At 43.1% G+C, this 19,704-nt stretch overlaps 1 protein-coding gene across 5 annotated transcripts in view; it reads right to left on the reverse strand.

Moving 5' to 3' along the window:
- Positions 1-17,686, reverse strand: part of KLF12 (KLF transcription factor 12) — a 236,561-nt gene extending 218,875 nt beyond the window's left edge. For 3 of the 5 annotated variants that reach the window (XM_050331363.1, XM_050331358.1, XM_050331364.1), the window contains exon 1: positions 17,543-17,686. The gene's annotated coding sequence lies outside the window, so the exon portion shown is untranslated. Of the gene's footprint in view, positions 1-16,093; positions 16,738-17,347; positions 17,464-17,542 lie in introns of those variants that run through there. The other 2 variants (XM_050331360.1, XM_050331359.1) reach the window with 2 other exon arrangements.
- Between the last annotated feature and the right edge of the window lie 2,018 nt (positions 17,687-19,704).

Genomic DNA, 19,704 nt, shown 5'->3' on the forward strand with positions numbered 1-19,704 from the left:
ACACTGACCTATAGGTTTCAGCAATCACTGCTTGCCTACACTACCAATGCCTCTGGATATTGAGGACCTGATCCCTACAAGCATCTGTGCAGCTGCCTGCCTGCATCCCACCTCCTACTTTCAGTGTGAAATCCTTCTGCAACCCCAGATGATGGTAGACTTATGTTTATCCTGCCTAAACTAACACAGCCACATAAGGTCACCTTAGGCCACTCACCATAAACACCTTTACAATCACCAAGCAAAGTGCAGTTCTTAAGTAGTAAAGATATTTTGCATAAAACATGAAAGATATGTTGGGGGAAAAGAATCCAACAGCTTGAGACACAGCCTTATCCAGGTCTAAAACAGCAGCACAGACTTGAATGTTCATATTCTTTCGAAGTACATCATTTTTTTCAACCTAATACACCTTAAAAGCTGTGCTTTGCTACCTCCTCACAGCCATGAATCAACTTGCACTACAACCAGCAGACAAACACACATGGCTTTTCTGCAGGAAAATCCAAGATCTCATCTAATCTCTGCTCTGGAGGTGTTCTCTGGATTAAGAACACTGGGGATCTAAAGCTGTCACACTTCTAGCTTTGGGAATGGCTAGAGATGCTTTCCTGCCTCCAACCACCTGGTCTGCTCCTGTGCAGCCACAGCTGTTTTGGGGAATAAAATGGGAAAATAACACAAGTTAAGAATAAATGAGCAAAACCAAAACAGTTAAGGCGGTTTCTTTATCCAGTCCAGTGCACTGACAGCAGAAGCTGTATGAGTGACAGAGGGACGGGCATCACAGGAGATGGGTGGCAACAGGGACCACATAAGCCAGCACTGACTCTAAGAGAAGCATAAATGAAACAACATCCAGCAGCATTTTGGTGAGACTGACTGAACCAAGACCTGTTCCTCATTATTGAGTGCACAGATGCAATCTCTCTCAACCCAACACTCACATCATGTACGCAACATTTGTGCTGCATGTTTTTTCTCCCATATTGATGCCTCTATCCACTCCCCAGCATGAATCTTAACACCAGCTTCAGGTAACCATGCTCCAGGGATAAAGAAGCTTTCATTTGGAAAAATTTAACAAGCCCAACAAGATCACATTATGATCAGCAGTCTTTAGAAGTAAGGGTACATGAAAACTTCTATACAATAAAAATAAGTTACTCAGTAAATGTAAATTACTTGGGCTTATCACACAACCACTTACATGAACATAACGAAGAGCATTCAAACCACCCTCCACGGACTTTAAAAGCGTTTACTATACATGAATGATGATTTACAGTGTCTGAACCTCACCAAGAATAAAGCATTCCAGGTTGCAGTCCATCAGCTATGAGTAAGGCACTAATGCTCTGACTTTCAAGAGCATCAATTTGTTAACTCTGGTACAAGTTATTTAACACTGGTGACACTGGAGCCAGGGATCCCAGTTCAGTACCCCTTTTCCAGCAAAACTCACGTTCTCTCCAGTCCTCCAGCATTCAGAATTGGCTATTATACCAAGAAACATAGAAACCCAGAACTACTATAAATAACATTTATAATGGACTTCATGAAGTGACTTTCAACACAGACTGAATTCTTTGGAGATATTAATTTAAAAGTCTGAACCAACAGTTTAGGATTTCCTCTAAGCTGCAGCTTTCTCAAGTCAATATTTGTAAATGATGTTTCATGTTTCCAAGGAAACCAAGTGGGTAATACCTCTTGCAAACAACCTCCTTCAATACACTTTTCACAGCTACAAGGCTCACAGAAGTTATCTGCAGCCTGACAAAGGAAAGAAGTTACACTTTGCCTTATGTGCCATCAGCATGCAGAGGGAACTGAAGTAATGTACGTGGCAAGCATCTACAGAAATCCCTGTGGCCCTTGCCATCTAAAGCACGCATCTAATAACCCCTGTATTACTCAACTTTTCTATCTATTTTTCCCAATGGTAGATCTCAAAATGTCCACGATTAACAGCATTACATTCATTGAGGCACTTCTTAAATGACTTCCAAAGTATCAGCCAGTACACCACCTGTGGTGAATACCGCACCGCCCTCTCCAAAAATGTATTATGCATCTCATAGTAAAGTTCAAATATTAATGAAGATAGAGACTGAACAGAGTAACATGTTATAACAGAATGTTGCTTACTTGATTTTTCCTACTATTTTTCTGATTTGACAAATATTTAAATCAACTTAAGGCATGACTGCTCACTGCATCCTGAAGACAAAGTAAATTGTGAGGAGCATAAAATATACTCTAAGTAATTTTGTTGATGGGATCTCTGGAAGAAGCAAGATGACCAGGAAAGTAGCAATGATATAACATCTCTCTCTGAAGAATAAAGGACAAAAAAGCCTTAAGTAGAAATAACAAATTTATGAATTCCACTTTGATAAATGTGAAGACTTAAAACTTTAAAACAAAACGCCAACAGTATTTTTGTGCTCTTGCACAATGAAGACAGATCAAAGCAACACAGAAATCCATTTTCCTATCTGTTAGAAGTTCTGTAAGACTTGTTTCCAAAAAGCTGAGTAATGTGTTTTTAAATTATATACTTGAAGAGCATTATGTATCCAAACATTCTTGCTGAAAAACAAAGATTCTGAAGTTTCACCAGAAGAATACAGATTAGAAAAATACACATCACACCCTCACATCTGCTCAAATACACCTACAAGACACCCTTGGCAACTGCTTAATACACAAAATATACACAAGTTCCTCAAGATGTTGCATTTTGCTCACTCAGAGAAACAACAGGGGGTAAGACTTGGATGCTCTTTCGTGGCTCATAGTAACAAGAGAACCATCAGCCCTTCAAGAAAGTACCTTCACGTCCTGCTAATATAATACGCATCAAGCAGAACTCACGGTCTTCGAATATAAAACTTTACTGCATCCAGTACAAATCTGCAACTTACAAAGATCCATATTCAAGAACAGCACATGAAATAAACTGAACTCTCAAAGGAGCAGCCAGGAGGCTTTTGACATTACAACAGGGGATTGTTCTAACAACAAAAATTAATCCATTGCAACAGAATCACTTTACACAATGTACCAGGCATCATATTAGCTACATAAACATACTTCAGGAGCAGCAAAAACCAATGTCTATCTTGCAATATGTCTCAAAGTCATCTGCAGAATAAGAAATGCCATTCCAGCGCTGATGACTGAGATATTAGTAATGAACAAGATCTTCAGTGGATAATGACCAATGCTGCAATAGGAGAATTCTACGTTGAGTGGAAAGCATATTCAGTAACAAGTAGCTTTCAAAAGACCTCAAATCAACACAAAGCAACAACGGGCTGCTTTTTTTGCCACCATTTACTCTTCTAACACACACCTTTACTCTTCTTGGACCATTTGTGTCCTCCCCCACACCCCTTAATTTAGTAGTTTCTCTCCCCTGCATCCTGTGTTGTCCAACGGCACAATTGGGAAACAGATGCAAAAGAAAAGAAATACTCTCACAAGATCCTGGAGGCAGAACAAACACAAGGACGCATAAAGGCAGCCCACACCTGGAGTGCAAGGAGAGCAGAAGACCCCAGGGACCCTCCTGCTAGATTGCATGTGAAGTCATGGTCACCTCACATCTCAGATGTCCCAGTTACAGAAGAGAAGGACACAAAAGACACCTGACAGCCTGACCTAAATCGAAGAAATGGAGTCACTTTCCATGTGGCAACTTGTGAAGTACCACAAGCTTTTCCAGAGGTAATACAAAACACCGGCACTAAGATACCACACACAGCTCCAGCTGTCCATGGCACCAGCCCAGAAACCAAGGGGTTGTTTCACCACACTGCTTTAAGGAACTGCTGCAATAAATCCTCAGCAGAAATTCAAGGTTCCAGGGACCTATAACACGCTATGTCATCTCTAACGTGAAAACGTCATTTAAGTGATGACTGGTTTTTGCATTTAGAATTGTGTGCAATGGGAACTAATTTTGCATTAAAAAATAAAAAACTTGGAAGTAAAAAGGGATAAAAAGGCTAACAGTCATTGCATGGAGAAAGCAGAAGGAACATTACTGGTGAAGAACAAAAAACAGCACCTAAAAATACCATTTGAGTAAAAAAGTAAAATCAGTGCTAGCCTTTGCAGAGGAAAGATTTTAAGCTAATGACCACAAATGCTTTAAGCTCACATTTCTTCTTTGCCATGCAAAGCCCTGTACTCAGGTGACAAAGTTCAAAAGCTCCATTAGAGATGTTCACAAGCCTTGCACACCGTTACGAGATAGTAGGAAGCTATTTCTTCATAAACTGGTGGTTCCTAAAGAACATAAAAATCACGAACAGCAGCAACTTCAAAGGAGGAAAGCACAAGCACCCCCACTGGAAGCCTCCACCAAGACACTGCAGTGTGCACTGGAGAACAGTCTGTCAGGAGGAGGAAGTGGAGTAAATGCTGGGACTAACAAGTGACCAAAAGTAAACTGGATCTTATAAATGTGTTATTTTTCCCCAAAGGCCAATTAGTTTTGCAGTAGCAGTGCATGAGGTGTGTGTAAAATTAGTTTCATAATTATTTAATTTTCCTTTTTTAAAACACAGGTAAGTAAACACCCATTTTGACTTCTCTCAAGAGCATAAAGAGATATTCTTTCCATCATACCTGGATGTATTTCTCTTTACTGGTTCACTTTGCTCTCAAGCAGCTTGAAACATTAATAAAACCTTTCCTCTGCCCACCACTTTTCAGTTTTCTGACTTGCTGCACAGGGCTGGACTGCACAATGGTCCTTTTTCCCAGCCCTGATCCTTCTCACAGGATCTGCACTGGTTACGTCAATTTGCATGAAGAAAGCAATGTGGCCAACAAACTTCTTTCTCCCTCTTTGAGGAGGCAGCAAATTACATTTCTAGTTGTACTATTTTCTGATAACTCTGCATCCTACATCATTTTGCCTGGTTCCATGACAAATAAAAGTAGAAATGGAGTCATCACACCGAACAAAACTACACAATGAAAAGGTTGGCAAACAAAATCTTGCTTTGGTCTTACATTGCTATTTAGGGAGAAGGCATAGGAAAAAAAAAAGGGAGAGTTACGGAGAAGGCATAGGAAGGCATAGGAAGTTAGGGAGAAGGTATAGGAAAAAAAAAGGAGAAAGGCCCATCTTTAATTTGGTTTCCCTATAAATTTACCTATGATCCCAGTTTTAAAGTCAGAATATGCAGAAATTAAGTTTTATTTACATAATTTTATCTCCTTGAAAAGACTGAGGAAATAGAGCAGTATATACTTAAGCACTGAAGAAGTGTCCAAAAAGGATGAAATAATTACAGTGAAGAGCTCCAGTTTGAGTACCAGAAGGACTTCAGTGATAAGATCGCTTTGAAAGAGCAAAACTTCCCCAAGTTGAGCACAGTTCAGCAAAATTGCTTAGTATTCTCACTCTTTTAAAACTGATACAATTAATAAGCAGCAGTGGGGGGCAGAGGGGAATGGAGTATCCAAATAACAGCATTATTAAGTTTGAAATGATCCTGAGGGAGGAAGAAAAGAAAAAACAAGAAAAGAGACTGAGAGGTCTGAGAAGTGCATCACAAGGTAAGTATACCAAACACTGAGCCTGGGTGCTCCTGCTCAACTGGTACCTTTAGCCAATGAAGTATCTATCCCATTTCATACTTTAGATAATACACTGAATAGACATGTCCAAAAAGGGTCCAGAAAACTGGAGTGTCAGTATCATCAGTTGAGAATAAGTGAAATATCTGCAAAAAGTTATCTTCATTGGCATTTTCACAAAACAAGAATAGTTGGCTAGTCCTCTTTTTTTTCAATGTTTAATACTCCTAGAAGGAGCAGGCTAACCACTGTTGCTCTAAAACCTGGCTGGTGAAGAAATGGCTTTTTTCTGTAACATCATTGAAAAATTCGGACTCTTATTTAAATTATTCAACAAAATAACATTTGAAATTATGAAACCAATTTACATTCCTTCTTTCATCAGTGCTGAAGCAGTATTCATTTGCTGCTGAAGTTTCAAAGAAACTAACCCAATAAAAACCACAGACCAAACAAAACTGAAACACAAACTAATCAATAAGCAGGTACAGAACAGAGCATCTTCTTTCTCACAGCTTACTCAACCACCACAGATCAACTACTAGCTCGTTCAGAATTTGAAAAATCTACCACAAGCAAAAGAAACTAGGTAAATGTGTTTTTCTTTTCCAGTCTTTTACTATAAACAATATGCTGAAGGCTGATACATACTAATTCTAAATACTAAATACTCTCAAGGGTATTTCTAACAGAAATCTGTATTTCTCTTAATAATCAAGTTCATTTTTCCTTTATTCAATATAAAAGCTAGTTTTAAACACTAATATATTTTAATAAGATTTTTAAAGTAACCTGGCACATCAAAAAGTAATCAAATTATTATCAAAAATTATTTTAATTATGTTTTCCATGGTTTATATGAGTTCCAATTTCTAACTTAGTTGACAAAGTTAATCATAAAAATGAACCATCTAGTAAATCAGAAACACAGTCATATCATAATATTAAACATCCCAAAATTCAAACACAATAAATGAATATTAACTCCACAAACTTTTTAAATATATAGGTATGCATACAATGTGTGTTCTCAGATAAAAAGTTTGAGTATACTCTGCATAAAGACTATTTCGTTTAATGTGTACCAGCACACTAAATATCACTTACCCAACAGACAGCACTAGGAATGGAAAGTCAGTAAGAACTGCAGAAATCAAGCAAGATTTAAACCGGTTGTTTAAATCAAGTTTTCCTGCCCACTACTTTAAAGTCAAAACTATTTAAATCAATTCACCGTCTTTAGCAGCCGCAAATTAAAACACTGTTCAATTATGCATATTCTGAAAATGAAGACAGAGAAGGAATTGACAGGAGACGTGTTGACCACTCATTTAAGAGACAGAAGTATAACAAGGTTAAGTGGCTGGAAGCCAAATATATGGATAAATTCAGGGAAGAAATAACACATAGAGATTAGAGTAATTATAACCACTGGACCAGCTTACCAAAGATGACAGTTGATTCCCCACTGCATGAAGTTTTTTATGTTACAACCATCTACTCACAAAATGTTCCAGCTCCAAAAAACTATGCATGGTTCGTGCAGGACAAGGCAATACTCTACTGAGTGGCATTATTTAAATTGAATTAGATTATCATGGTCTTTTCTGATCTACAAATCAATGAGACTACAATTTGATCCCATGTTGAGATGTTATAATACATATCATATTTCTTCTCACTTCACTAAGTACTGCCTCCAGTGAGTATAATTTCATTCAACTTGTACATTCCTTCTGCTATCTGCTTAAATGTCAACCTGTCCACCACCAACTAGGACTCTGAACATCTGCGGCTAAATTCGAACTTGTTCATCCAGGCAGAAATCCTTAAAAATCTTTGCAACTTACATGTTAGTTAAATGCGGTTTTGTGGGTTTGCTTCTTCTATGGCACTTGCAGCGCTGTCCAGATGCTTTTACAACACAATTCCTATACTTGACATGGTTGCCAAACCTCAAGCTTCAAAAGAGTTGCGGTCTGGTCGTTCAGCTTTTAATGTGAAAACACTATAATGTCTGACAAACACTGACTGGAATTACTGTTTTAGATCATATCAAATGATTGCCATAGGATGTGTCTCATTTCTGTTGCCTCCTATAAAAATTACTAGTACAGATTCTTTGAGATAGATTAGAATTTCTGCATTTGCTGAATTAGTTTTAACATTGTACACCACGAGGAGAATATTTCCACTGATTATTTTCATATTTCTAATACATGACCAATACAAAAAGACCTCTCACGCTACCCTTACATTTCTATCTTTGATATCACAGTAAAATTCAAGGAGTCAGATGGGACATGGGAGTGACCCTGGCTCACTCTGGGTCTCCTGAAAGACACTATAGCACCCACGACTAAATGCAGGGGAGCACTCTCACCCCACCTTCCCTGCTGTCTGCCAGGCAGAAGCCACCGTGGGAAGTCATGCTCTCAGAAAGGCAGCCCTATTTAGAGGGCTTGCCAGTTAGGTGGTGAACAACCAAGAAAATAGCCGCCTATGCAAAGCAAGTAGTAATTATAGCATATATATAGATATAGATATGTAATCTCTAAAGGTTTCTTCAGATGGATTGAAAACACAACTGTACAACTAGAAATGTGATTAAGAAAAATCAGGGGTGGGAAGCAGTTAAAGTTGCTACACTTTTCATAAGAAGGCACCATCTTTAAAATAATCCAGGATACAGAAAACGTGGCTGAAAATAAATATTGAAGAAGCTTTTTTTAATGACAAAGTTATCAACAGAAGGGTAAGAGGAAGAGAACAGCATTCCTCACCCAAAGAAGGGCACGTAGTGCAGCTGGCAAGAGGCAGAAGACACCACAATAGCTAAACACACAGGGATGAGAACTAATGGATGGGAATATGCAACATCAACTGCAGTCAGAATTCATCACAAGAAGAAACTTCCTTCTTTTACCCTAATTCCTAGTTTTTTGTTTTTGTTTAAGGCAAGAAAAAAGATGTGTCCAAGAAAGCCACACACAGGTGGAACTTCAGTACTACTTGAGGAGGGATCTGAAGATACAGGTACATTTCAGGACCTGCCCACAAGAGGACTTGGGTACTAAACCACTTAGCTCCTGGCACTGTCACTACTGTAGGAAATCACAGCCTGCCTACCGTGACCTCGCTAGGGCTGCCTGCTTGCACAATACATGGACTAAGTCAAACACCAAATAACAAAAGCCACAAGAAGAACACACAAAAACTGCTATTCCTTCCTCACCACACCAAATCCTGCAGGGCCACCAGTGTTTCTCCCAGGATTTCAGCACTGCAGGTGTCCTCTCACTTTTTTTTTTTTAACGAGTATAATGCACGCATCCATGTGTGAGCCAAACATCTGAGACTTTCTCTACTGTCAGCCAACGGAGAGGTTTTATGATGGTCTTAGGACCATGAGAATAATTCTACTGTCACGATTTTTAGTACACACTTCTGAGGCAAGGGTGAGCTAAGCTCTGCTTTTTGGAAAAGGAATGTATTTTATTCAAGCTATCCAAGAGAACTGACTTAGGCAAATGTCTTGTGATTGCTATGCAGAGTCAAGCCTCCCATCCCTGCCTATCCCACATACTTCTTCAGCATTGCAATGCAAAAGATACATTGTCTCCCTAAATCCAGCAACAAGCAAAACCTAAAGGAGAGCACATCTCCAGCAAGCACAAAATAAACCCAGCTTGGATACTGGCTGGAATGCAAAGCAGAGAAAGTGTACTAAATCTCATGGTATTTTTCAATTTGTGCTATGTTTATATTTAGTTGTTTGATCTGACTATTGTAAACTTTATCCCAATGAAGTCAGAATCAAAAATTACAAATGTATCACCTTCTCAAAATGAAAGGTTTGTAATTATTAATATATACTCTTTAGACAAATGCCAAAGCCATTTTAGCCAAATCTTGATTAAGATGAATACATATCTCAAAAGTAAAAGTGAAAACAGCAATGTTTTCTGAAACAGCAGCCTCCAAATCTGCCTCCTAACTAAATCAACTTTGCACGCTCTCAGTTTCAAAAGGGGAAAAATAACCCAGTTAGCTCATTTTTTCCTTTTAAAATTTTGTAGGGCACCGTCTACATAGAAGATTTCCTTGGTTAGATGGAACAATTAAAAAATTAAGTTACCTGGTAACTGTTACCGATTTATAGAAACTAGAAAGGAATGTTTTTCTCTGCTTTTTTTTAAGAGAAATCATTTCCAACTTGCAATTTTCTTGCAACTGAAAGATTAGTTGAAAAAGGAACTGGAAAAGCTCCAACTACTGTCCAACACTTTAAAAGATTCTGAAGTGTCATCAATCACAGCTCTTTACATGCTCTTCTAGAGTACTGCCAACCCATACTTGAAGACTAACTCAAAACTGTTTCATGCCAGCATTACACACTCAAAATAAAGACAGATTAAAAAAAATGTATCTATATTATTCTAAGTCAAGTCATGCTCAGATTCCTGTCAAATGGGAATCTACATGGTAGTCACAGCCACTATCTTTTTTTCTAGAAAGAACTGGCAACTGATACCACTAATCCTAAATATCTCAGTTACTACCTTGGATGACGTGTTATTACTCTGCTATAAAAGGTCTCCTCAATTTTTAGTAGACCATCTAAAAATGTTGGTACCATGGGGGGTGGGGGGAAGAAATAATATCCATGGTAAACAACAGTCACAGTTACTCTTTGAAATTCATGTCACAAACTTCTAATACTGCATTATTCCAGTTAACAAATTTCAGTCATTTCAATCGAAATGCTCAGTGACTGCTTCCGCAAAGTTTGATTTGAAAGTTTCTGAGAGCACACCAGTCACTTCTGACAATTTCTGTAGTGGAAAAAATAAAAAAAATTCTGAGGGATTTTTTTGTTGTTGTTGGTTTTTTGGGGGTTTTTGTTTGTTTGTTTTGTTTTTTGGCTTTTTTTTTTTTTTTTAGATTCTCCCCCAGGGATCCGCAGACAGAACCGCTGGAGATAGATGGTTGGCTTTACCCATGTCAATGGCAGCCTGCCAAGACTTGACCAAAGTGTATGAGAATTACAGTTCACCCATGCTCAGCAAGGCTTCCAGAGCTCACTAGCAGCATCTCCAACTCCACTAACAAACCTTAACATATTTCCAGCTGGTCTGAGCTCTCTGCACACACTCTCACGTGGCCTGCCAGCATCCCTGTGCTTCCCGTGCTACCATCAGAACAGAGATGCAACACCACCACCAGGAAAGCCCTTCTTGGCCAAGAGAAAGAAATTATTTAGGCAGTCAGTGAGAGGATCAGCGTTAACATGCACAACCTCGTGCTCTCTGCTGCTCTGATCACCGGACAGCACCTCACATTAAAAAGGTCACTGCTTACCGCCTTACAGAGCAGGTATCGAAGTGCTCGTCCCAGGTGACATATGACACAAACAAGACTAGAACTCGGGTCTCCCGACAGGATACATCATCTGATTAATTATCCCCTTCACAGTGCTGATGTCCAAGGTCATGCATTTGATTGTTCTGTGTTTAAACAACGAGAACACACTCGCCCCACAGCCAGGCCAGGAACAAAGCTAGGGATTTCTGAGTCCCATCATTACTCTGCTATGTAGCAAATACCATGCCAGCCATTAGCAAAGAGCACGCCTCATTCCCCGTCCTGGAGGCTGGTTCACAGAGAGGACAAAAGCTTGCTACTCCTAACCAGACATTCCTTAACTCAAGTGGTGCTGGTCTGTGCTGCAACTCCAAAGCCTGTCAACGCCAGCAGTGCCAGCCACCCACAAAAGGATAAACACCACTGCACATGAGAGCATGGTTTCAAGAAATACAAATAAAACAAATTTTAAAAAAGCCTATGAACAAATAAACCAGAAATTTTTTTAAAAGCACAGACATTATTAGGGTTGCATTCAGAGGGTAAGAAATATCAGCATTCGACAGTCTTGGCAGACTTTATTCAGTATCACAGAATATCCCGAGCTGGGACACACAAGGATCGAGTACCAACTTTTAGCCTTGCAGAGGACCCAGCCCCAAGAGTTACATCATATGCCTGAGAGTATTATCCAAACAATTCTCAAACTCTGCCAGGTTTGGTGCTGTGATCACTTCCCTGGGGAGCCTTTTCTACCACCCAACCATGCTCTGGGTAAAGAACCTTTTTCTGAAATCCAACCTAAACCTCCCCTGACATAACTTCAGGCCATTCCCTCAGGTCCTGTCACTGGTTACCACAGAAAAGAGATCAGTGTCTGCCCCTCCTCCTCCCCTCACAAGGAAGTTGTAGACTGCAATGAGATCTCCCCTCAGTCTCCTCTTCTCCAGGCTGAACAGACCAAGTGATCTCAGCCACTCCTCATACGGTTTCCCCTCAAGGCCCTTCACCATCCTCGTTGCCCTCCTTTGGACACTCTCTAGTAGCTTAGTATCCTCCTTATACTGTGGCACCCAAAAATGCACACAATATTTAAGGTGAGGCTGCCCCAGTGCAGAGCAGAGCGGGACAATCCCCTCCCTCGACTGGCTGGCAATGCTTTTCATGATGCCCCCCAGGACAGGGTTGGCCCTCCTGGCTGCCAGGGCACTGCTGACTCAGATTCAACTTGCTTGTTGAACAGGACCCCCAGGTCTCCCTTTCTGCAAAACTGCTTTCTAGCATCTCATTCCCCAGTCTGTACGAACATCCAGGGTTGCCACATCCCAGTTGCAGAATCCAGCACTTTCTCTTGTTTAACTTCATATGGCTGGTGATTGCCCAGTCCTCTAATTTGTCGAGGTCTCTCTGCAATATCACTGAATATGTACTTTTAACAGTCATCTATTAAAACAGACATCTCCCTTGATCCTGACATACAGAGTTTTAGTTCTAATATACCTTTTGCATCCCTGTGATTTTACTGAACTTAAAAAAAAAAAAAGGAAAGCCAACACCTAGATACCTCCTTGTACCTGCAGCTGAAGGGACTCTTGTGACACAGGAGCTGACGTGTACAGACGATAAGTGGAAGAAGAAACAGACAGTATGAAGTATACGGTCCCTGAATGTCTCTCACATGACTTGATATATTCACTCCCATATATTTCAGTTGAGAAACACTGAGATGGCTCATGCCGTCATCCCATCTCAAAAATGCAGGAAATGACAGAAACAGTTGTAAGACCAATGCATACCATAATTTGCCTTCTCCAAATCAAAGCACATCATTCTGCAGCAGACATAAATGTAACAAATGTTTGTATTTTATAACTTCTTTTTGGTTTAGTCCAAAATCTAGGTAATGCTTTCTAATTAATACCAAGAGACTTTACACTGAGCTCAAGAAAGTCCACACAAGCTCAGTGCTACGTACAGCATGGATATATGTCTGGTAAAGCCATGTTCATTTTCCCTCTTCTTTCTATCTTTCAGTATTATTTTAAGAGTTCTCTGCTGTCAAAAGAACTAATTAAAGAATAGTTTACCTTTTCTGTACTACAGTTATTCCTTGGGAGCAAATGAGAGCACAGTCTTGGAATAAACTTCAGATCTATCAGTCACACCAAACTTCGAGGATGTGTGAGAAAGTTCACATATTTCAGAGCACCAAATCTAAGCAAACCTTCTGCACAGAAAAAAAACCTACAAATACAAACATAGCACTGTTAACACAGGATTATATATTTTTATATATAAAAAACCAAAAGAAACTGCACAACTATGCCCAGATTGGTCCAATTTTACCCACTTTTGCAACAGTGCCACAGGGTCTAGTCAACACTCTAGTCAAGTTTGTCAACATACCTCTATGTCTAGCTATAAACTAACACAATCATTTTGACACTGAATCATCAAATAGAACTCTTGTTGCCTTTTTTTTTCCTCATTTAGTACCAACTTAAAAAAAAAAACAACATTCAGCTGAAGCAAGAGGACTGTCTAAAGTTCAGTTGTGGAACACAGGGTAAGGTTACATGGAGTTTTTTCCAGCAACGAACACTGTTGAAAGTGTCCTCAGTACTACAGTGCAAAAGCATTTCTCTTTTCTAGCTTAAGTGTGCATTTTATTTAAAAAAAAAAAAAAGTCTTTTTTACTGTGGAGGAAACTTAGTCATTTCATGCATTCACGTTTTGCACTTCCAAGATTCAGAATTTCTCTTACAGGCACAACAAACACCCCTTGCACAAAGGAAAGGAAAAGTTGCACCCTGACTGCTCAATACTTTTCTTTACATCTCACTTTGAAACAGCATGCTCATTACATGTTTTCCTCCTAGCTGGGGAAAGTGAGCATGCTTGTGTTTGCAGCTCCTCCTCTTTCAAAGACGCACAGCTGCAGCTGTAGTAAACAACCACTAGTCAGAGGCTGAGAAGGTCAAAGTCTGGGTGCTGCATCCATTTCAGCTTTTCTAAAATCAAAATTTCTATTTCAAGAAATTAATTTTTGTCTCATTTTAGTAGTTTAGTTACATCATGGAAAGGCAAATCATAGTAATCCTCAAAGATACAATACTTGAAAAGTCACCGAGCGAGACCCTTCTGCAAAAGTAAGTATTTTCATAACCCCAGCTTTATTAACAAACAAACACCTCATTCACAGTCACCTGTTTTACTTTATTCAAAGGAAGACTTTGTCAAAACCATCCTTGTGCTCATGAGACCTGTTACGCAAAGCAAGCAACACTTATTGAAGAAAGGAGCAAGGACGTTGACCATCCTGAGAAGAGCAGCCATGCAAGGTAATCCAGCAGCCTGAAGCAAGTAGGGTACAGCCCTACGACTTTACGAACGCTACTGATAAGTGGACATCATGCACCCAGCCATGAGAAAAGGCACACACCTTTCCATTATTTGAATAAAAATCAGGCCCAAAATCTGAACAACGGGATACCCTTCCAGCACTGAAACCTGCACCAAATATCACATACCTTCTGAAACCACGCTGTGCAGCAGAGAGCTCCCCAAGCACCTGGGAAAGGCATCACCCATTTTCCCCAAATACATGGTCTGTGTTTCTATTTAGTTATGGTGGGTACCGTCATGCACCACCTTGGTCTACGTGAAGAGGAAAACAGTCGCTACGACAGGGTTCTGCAGACCAAGCCCTTCACTGACCCCATTCAAGCATCTCCTGAAGGAAGAAGAGTTGGTTCAGCCCCATCACATTTCTGCCTCCTCTCATCTAAAGTGAAACTCAGCTCATGCACATTCAGGTCTGGCTCATCCTAACAGAAACAGCTGGCAGAGGACTCCACAATTAGCCTGTCCTGGAATCTTAAAGTTTATTTTTAAAAGTTGTTACACACAGTCTTCTGGGGCTCTCAGGGGCCTTTCCACCAAAGGTTTTTCTAAAAGAGAGCAAAGAAAGGCCTGGAAATACCATCACCAAGGATTGCTGGGGGGCAAAAACAGAATTAAAAATATCTCCTTTCCCATCCCCCCTATTTATATGTCTGATATTACCTCGCTGTCAGAAGCAGACAGCAAACAGTATCTCCCATATCCTAAACTCTAAATGTCCTATGGCATATCTCCTCCTTGAAAAGCCTCTTTTACCCCACTGCTGAGGGACAGAAGAGGAAATATGATTTTTCTCACAGTCCATTTTAGATTATACTGACCAGCCCATGAACTGGGGGGGGGGGGAAGTCTAAACCACCTTTTAAAGCTGTCAGTATTCTAATGAAAAGGTCTGATTAAAAAAAAGGTGCTCTTGAGATTGTCCCCCGACTCCCATCACCCCCCCCCAGAGTTCCAGGTACCAGACACAGTAAAAGAAATGGTGGGGAGAAAAATACCAAAAGGGAAGGAGAGGGAAAAAAAAAAAAAAGCGGGGGGGGAAGGAAAATACCACCACTGTTGTCCTGGAGGCAGTGGGGGCGAGCGGGTGGAGGTGCTGGGCTGCCGAGGGGTGCGCATGGGTGCCACCGAGGGAGTGATGTCATCCCACCAGCCTCCAGCCCGGGCACCTGCCAGCAGCAGCGTAGCAGCGACTGCCAAAGCCTCAGGCAGCACGGGAGGGGAAAAAAAAAACCAAAAAGACATTAAAAAAAAATATCCGCAATGTTTCCTTCACTGTGAGCGGTCGGTTTGTGACGAGAGGTGATACGCCAGCTTGCAGACAGCGGTTTCAAGTTCATTACGTCCCATTAAAAAGACATTCAAAATATTCCCCCTCCCCCAGCCCGGAGAATATATTTAAAAAAAAAAAAAAGAGACTCGCTTTGTGCAACGTTACGTCATTAATAAAATGCTCCTATCGCCCCATCTGTGACCTATTCAGCACAGTTACTAATCCCACGCTGAGACCACTTTGCTGTCCCTGTGCATTTCAGAGTTGTAGACCAACCAGAGAGCAGAAAATGGAGCCCATATGCCAGCGCTATATAAAGCAGCCACACAAAGTTGTCACGAATAATGTACCTGCCGTGGCGAGACAAAAAGGGAAAAGCAAGGAAAAAAAAATGGGTGGAAAGAACATTTATTTCGTGATGGATAATTAAAAAAATAAACTGGTTTGACTTACTCAGGGAGTGAGGGGCTGCCAAGAGCTAGCAGAATTTTACAAGCTCCATACAGACACGATCAAGTGAACTTCTCTTCGATGCTTCCTACCGAAACTGCTCGTACCTGCTCCCTAAGCGCGTAAAACACCTTATTTCCCAAGCAAACCCGTTTGCGGGAGAGAACATCACGCCAAGATCCGAAAAAAAAAAGCCAAAATAACGCGCTGTCTGGACCGGAGCATCGCATCCCTGCAAACCACGGGGAGGGGAATATAAAATAACCCATCTGATTGCTCCTATCCACCTTCCGCAAATTCCACCACCAGCGGTGGTGCAGGATTTTGGGGGAGGCGGATAGGAGCCCAGATCTCGTCCTAGAGGAAATTCCATCCCAGCCGCGGAAAGCTTTTGGAGGGCTTCAGGGGGTGATGCTGATGCCATGGGGTAACACATCTCCCGAAGCCGCTCTGGGCACACGCTTTAAATGTAAATAACAGCGGTTTGCTTCCCAAGCTCCCGATTTCTGGAAGAGCGAGTATTTGTTTCATAGAAGATAATTATTTTTGTGGAAGGTAATAGAGCATCACACTCTTGGTTTTTATTTTTTCCCCCACGGTGCGTTAGAGTCCGGTTTTTTCCCCAGTAGAGCGTTAGACTCCGATTTTTCCCTCCAAAGAGCGTTACGCTTTATACTTTTTTTTTTGTATTTATTTATATATCAATTGCCCACCCCCAAAAGGGCAGGGGGGCCGCCCGCCCCATCCCCCGAACCCCCCGGGACGGCAGCACAAAGGGCTGGGCGCTCCCAGATCGCTGCTCATCACTCCTCGCTTATCGCTTTTTATTTTTTTTCCCCGCTTTTTCACTCGTCCTCCCCCTCCCCTCTCCCTTTTCCCCCTCCTAAAGCCTCAGCGGGAAAGTTGAGGAAAAGTTCGGGCCGGCCCTTAGCACCCTACCCCGGTGTCGCTGCCGCCGGGGCACCGGGAGGGACGGAGGGAGGAAGGGATGGATGGAGCGGGGGAGGGAGGGAAGGAGGGAGGGGGGATGGAGAGAGGGGAGGGCACCGCCGTTAACCCCCGGCTCGCCCCGGCGGCGCCGGGGGAAGCAGGGGGGGCGCCCTGCCCCCGCTTTTCTTTAGAATTATTTAACTTCAGCATAGGAGCGATTTTTTTTGTTTGTTTGTTTTTTTAAATAGAAGGTTGACTGGGACAGCAGCAGCAAAACCCATACACGTTCGCCGTTTATCCTGGGTAAGAAAGGGAATCGGCACAGACCTGAGCAGAAGCGGCAGAGCAGGAGAAGAAACTGTTCCCTTCCCTGACACAGGGTCCCCCGCTCTGTGTGTCTGTCCGCCCGCCCCGCTCTCCCAGGGCAGTGCCCCGGCACTCACAGCCCGCACCGGCGGCCGTTCCCAGGAAATGAATGGGGGCAGCCGGGGGAGCCGCGGCGCTCGCTCGCCGCCGACTTACCCGCGTCACATGATGAGCCCGGGCAGGGTGGGCCGGGCGTGGAGGTTCCCGGCGCCGCCTGGCCGCGCCTCGCCTCGCGCTGGGCCCGCCGCGCCGCCCCGCGGGCCGCTCAGACAAAGGGTCCGGGCCGGTGTCCCCCTCCCCAGCTCCCAGCCCCTGCTCCGGCCGCGGCGGGCGCCGGTGGCGTCGCTGGCATGCGGCGCGTCCCCGCCCCCACCGGCAGCCGGGCGGAGGGAGGGAGGGGAGGAGGGCTGCGCCCCCGCCCCGCAGCCGCCCCGGTGCGCCGCCTGCCCCGCCTCGCCCCGGGGTGGGGATCGGAACGCCTGGCCAGCGCCACCCCGCCCGGCCCCGGCCCTGGCCCCGGCCGCGGCCGCGGGAGGGGCAGGGCAGCGGGGCGCCGCGGGAGGGCAGGGCGGGGCCGGCAGCGGGGGCGCGGTGGCGCCGAGGGAGGCCCGGGTTGGGGGCGCCGAGGGCAGGGCGGGTAACGGGCGGTGGCGGGGAGGCTCAGCGGGGTGCGGGGCGGCGGGGGAGCCCGGGGGGGCGCGGGGCACTCGGGGCAGGGAGGGGACGCTCGCCGGGGGACAAGGCGATGGGGGAGCCGCGAGGGGAGCCCCAGGGGGACGGTACGGGGCGGGAGCAGCGTTGAAGGGGCCCCGGAGGTGACAAGGCGGTGGCGACAGTGAGGGGCGTCCCGGGGGGCACGGCACAGGGCGCGGTGGGGCCGCCCTGGGGCCGCGCTGCCGGGCAGGGCTGGCCGGGCCGCGTCCCGCGGTTACCTGGCGCAGAGCGCCGCAAACCTTTCCCTTTTTTTTTTTTTTTTTTTATTTTGTTTCCTTCGCACAGCCAGCTGCAGCTCGTGAGAAGTATGCGAGGCGGTTTTTGCTTGGTTGGCTTTTTTTTTTTTTTTCGGTCAGCGCTTGTAAGCCTGAGTCGCGCCCCTGCAAACTGAGAACTTCCTTTATGGGGAAGGTTTTTCACACGTAAGGGCTGCAGATACTGGGTTGTAAAGGTTTGAATAACAATATGCAGAGAAACAAGTTCCATAATCTTAAAGTTTGTTTAAAATAAAGTCTTCGTTACATGGATGTTTTAAAAGAAGAACTTAAAAAACCTTAGGAAACATAAATCACGGAAGTCAGTATTAAATCTTAAGAAGCAAATCTCTATTTCTTGTCAAAAGCGTTCTTATATGTATGTGTTTACACAGTGAAATATTTTGGACGGATCCTGGTCCATGCCTGAGCAGTGTTGAAGCTATTAAACTGGCCTGACAGGTTACCTAGGGATTCCCTTGCCTTGTAGAGCCTTTTGTTAATGTAAAGCTGATGTGGCTGTTTTCTGCCTCCTCGCCTGTGGTTCATGAAGTAAAAATGGTGTGGTCAGACTGCAGGTGAGCTTTGGCCAGCCCTGCCTGTTGAGATGGTGTCTGAGCAATGTTTGGAGGGCGATTTAAGGAAGCTTAATAGCCTTATGAATAATCAGGGTGCTGTGCTGGACCCTGGCAAAAGCCACGGTCAGAGTAAGTAGAAAATGGCAAGTTCTCTATGAGTCCCACCCCTCATTCTCCTCAAGTTCAAACTCAGCTCAGCAGTTCCTAAGCGTCCCAGTCATAACAATAATTTGGTAAATAAAACGCAAAGGAGGGATGGATCCCTCCTCTAGGAGGTTGGCCTGTCATGTAAGGGTGTTTGTAAACGCCTATAAAGCTTGTGTATTTACACAAAGCCAAGCTGAGCACAGGTAAATAATTACTGCTAAAACGCTATTACTTGCAGTAAATACAAATTAATATTTGCTGTTCAACACAATATTTGCTGAGGAAGCCAGAAGAACCAGAACCAATGTTTGTTCCTGGAGAGCATTTCGTGCTGGCTGCTGGAAATACATGTACACATCACATTGTGTGTTCTCCCTGTAATGGTTCTCTGCCGCCTCTTTGCATAAATAATTTGGATAACATAACCCTTCACTATTTGTCCTTGCATCTTACCTCTATTTCCACAGACTTAAAAAAAAAAAAAAAGGCAGAATAGTAAATAAGAAATGTTAAAATGGCTATAAACAGAAATATATGTCTCCACAAGCTATAAAGGGGATTAAACATGATTTGCTATTGTAATGTTGCCTCTAATGTAATCATTTCCTTTGGAAAAAAGTGAGCA

The sequence above is a fragment of the Myiozetetes cayanensis genome, unplaced genomic scaffold (assembly GCF_022539395.1).
Source record: "Myiozetetes cayanensis isolate MyiCay16 unplaced genomic scaffold, myiCay2020 scf5-8, whole genome shotgun sequence".
Lineage (NCBI taxonomy): Eukaryota > Metazoa > Chordata > Aves > Passeriformes > Tyrannidae > Myiozetetes > Myiozetetes cayanensis.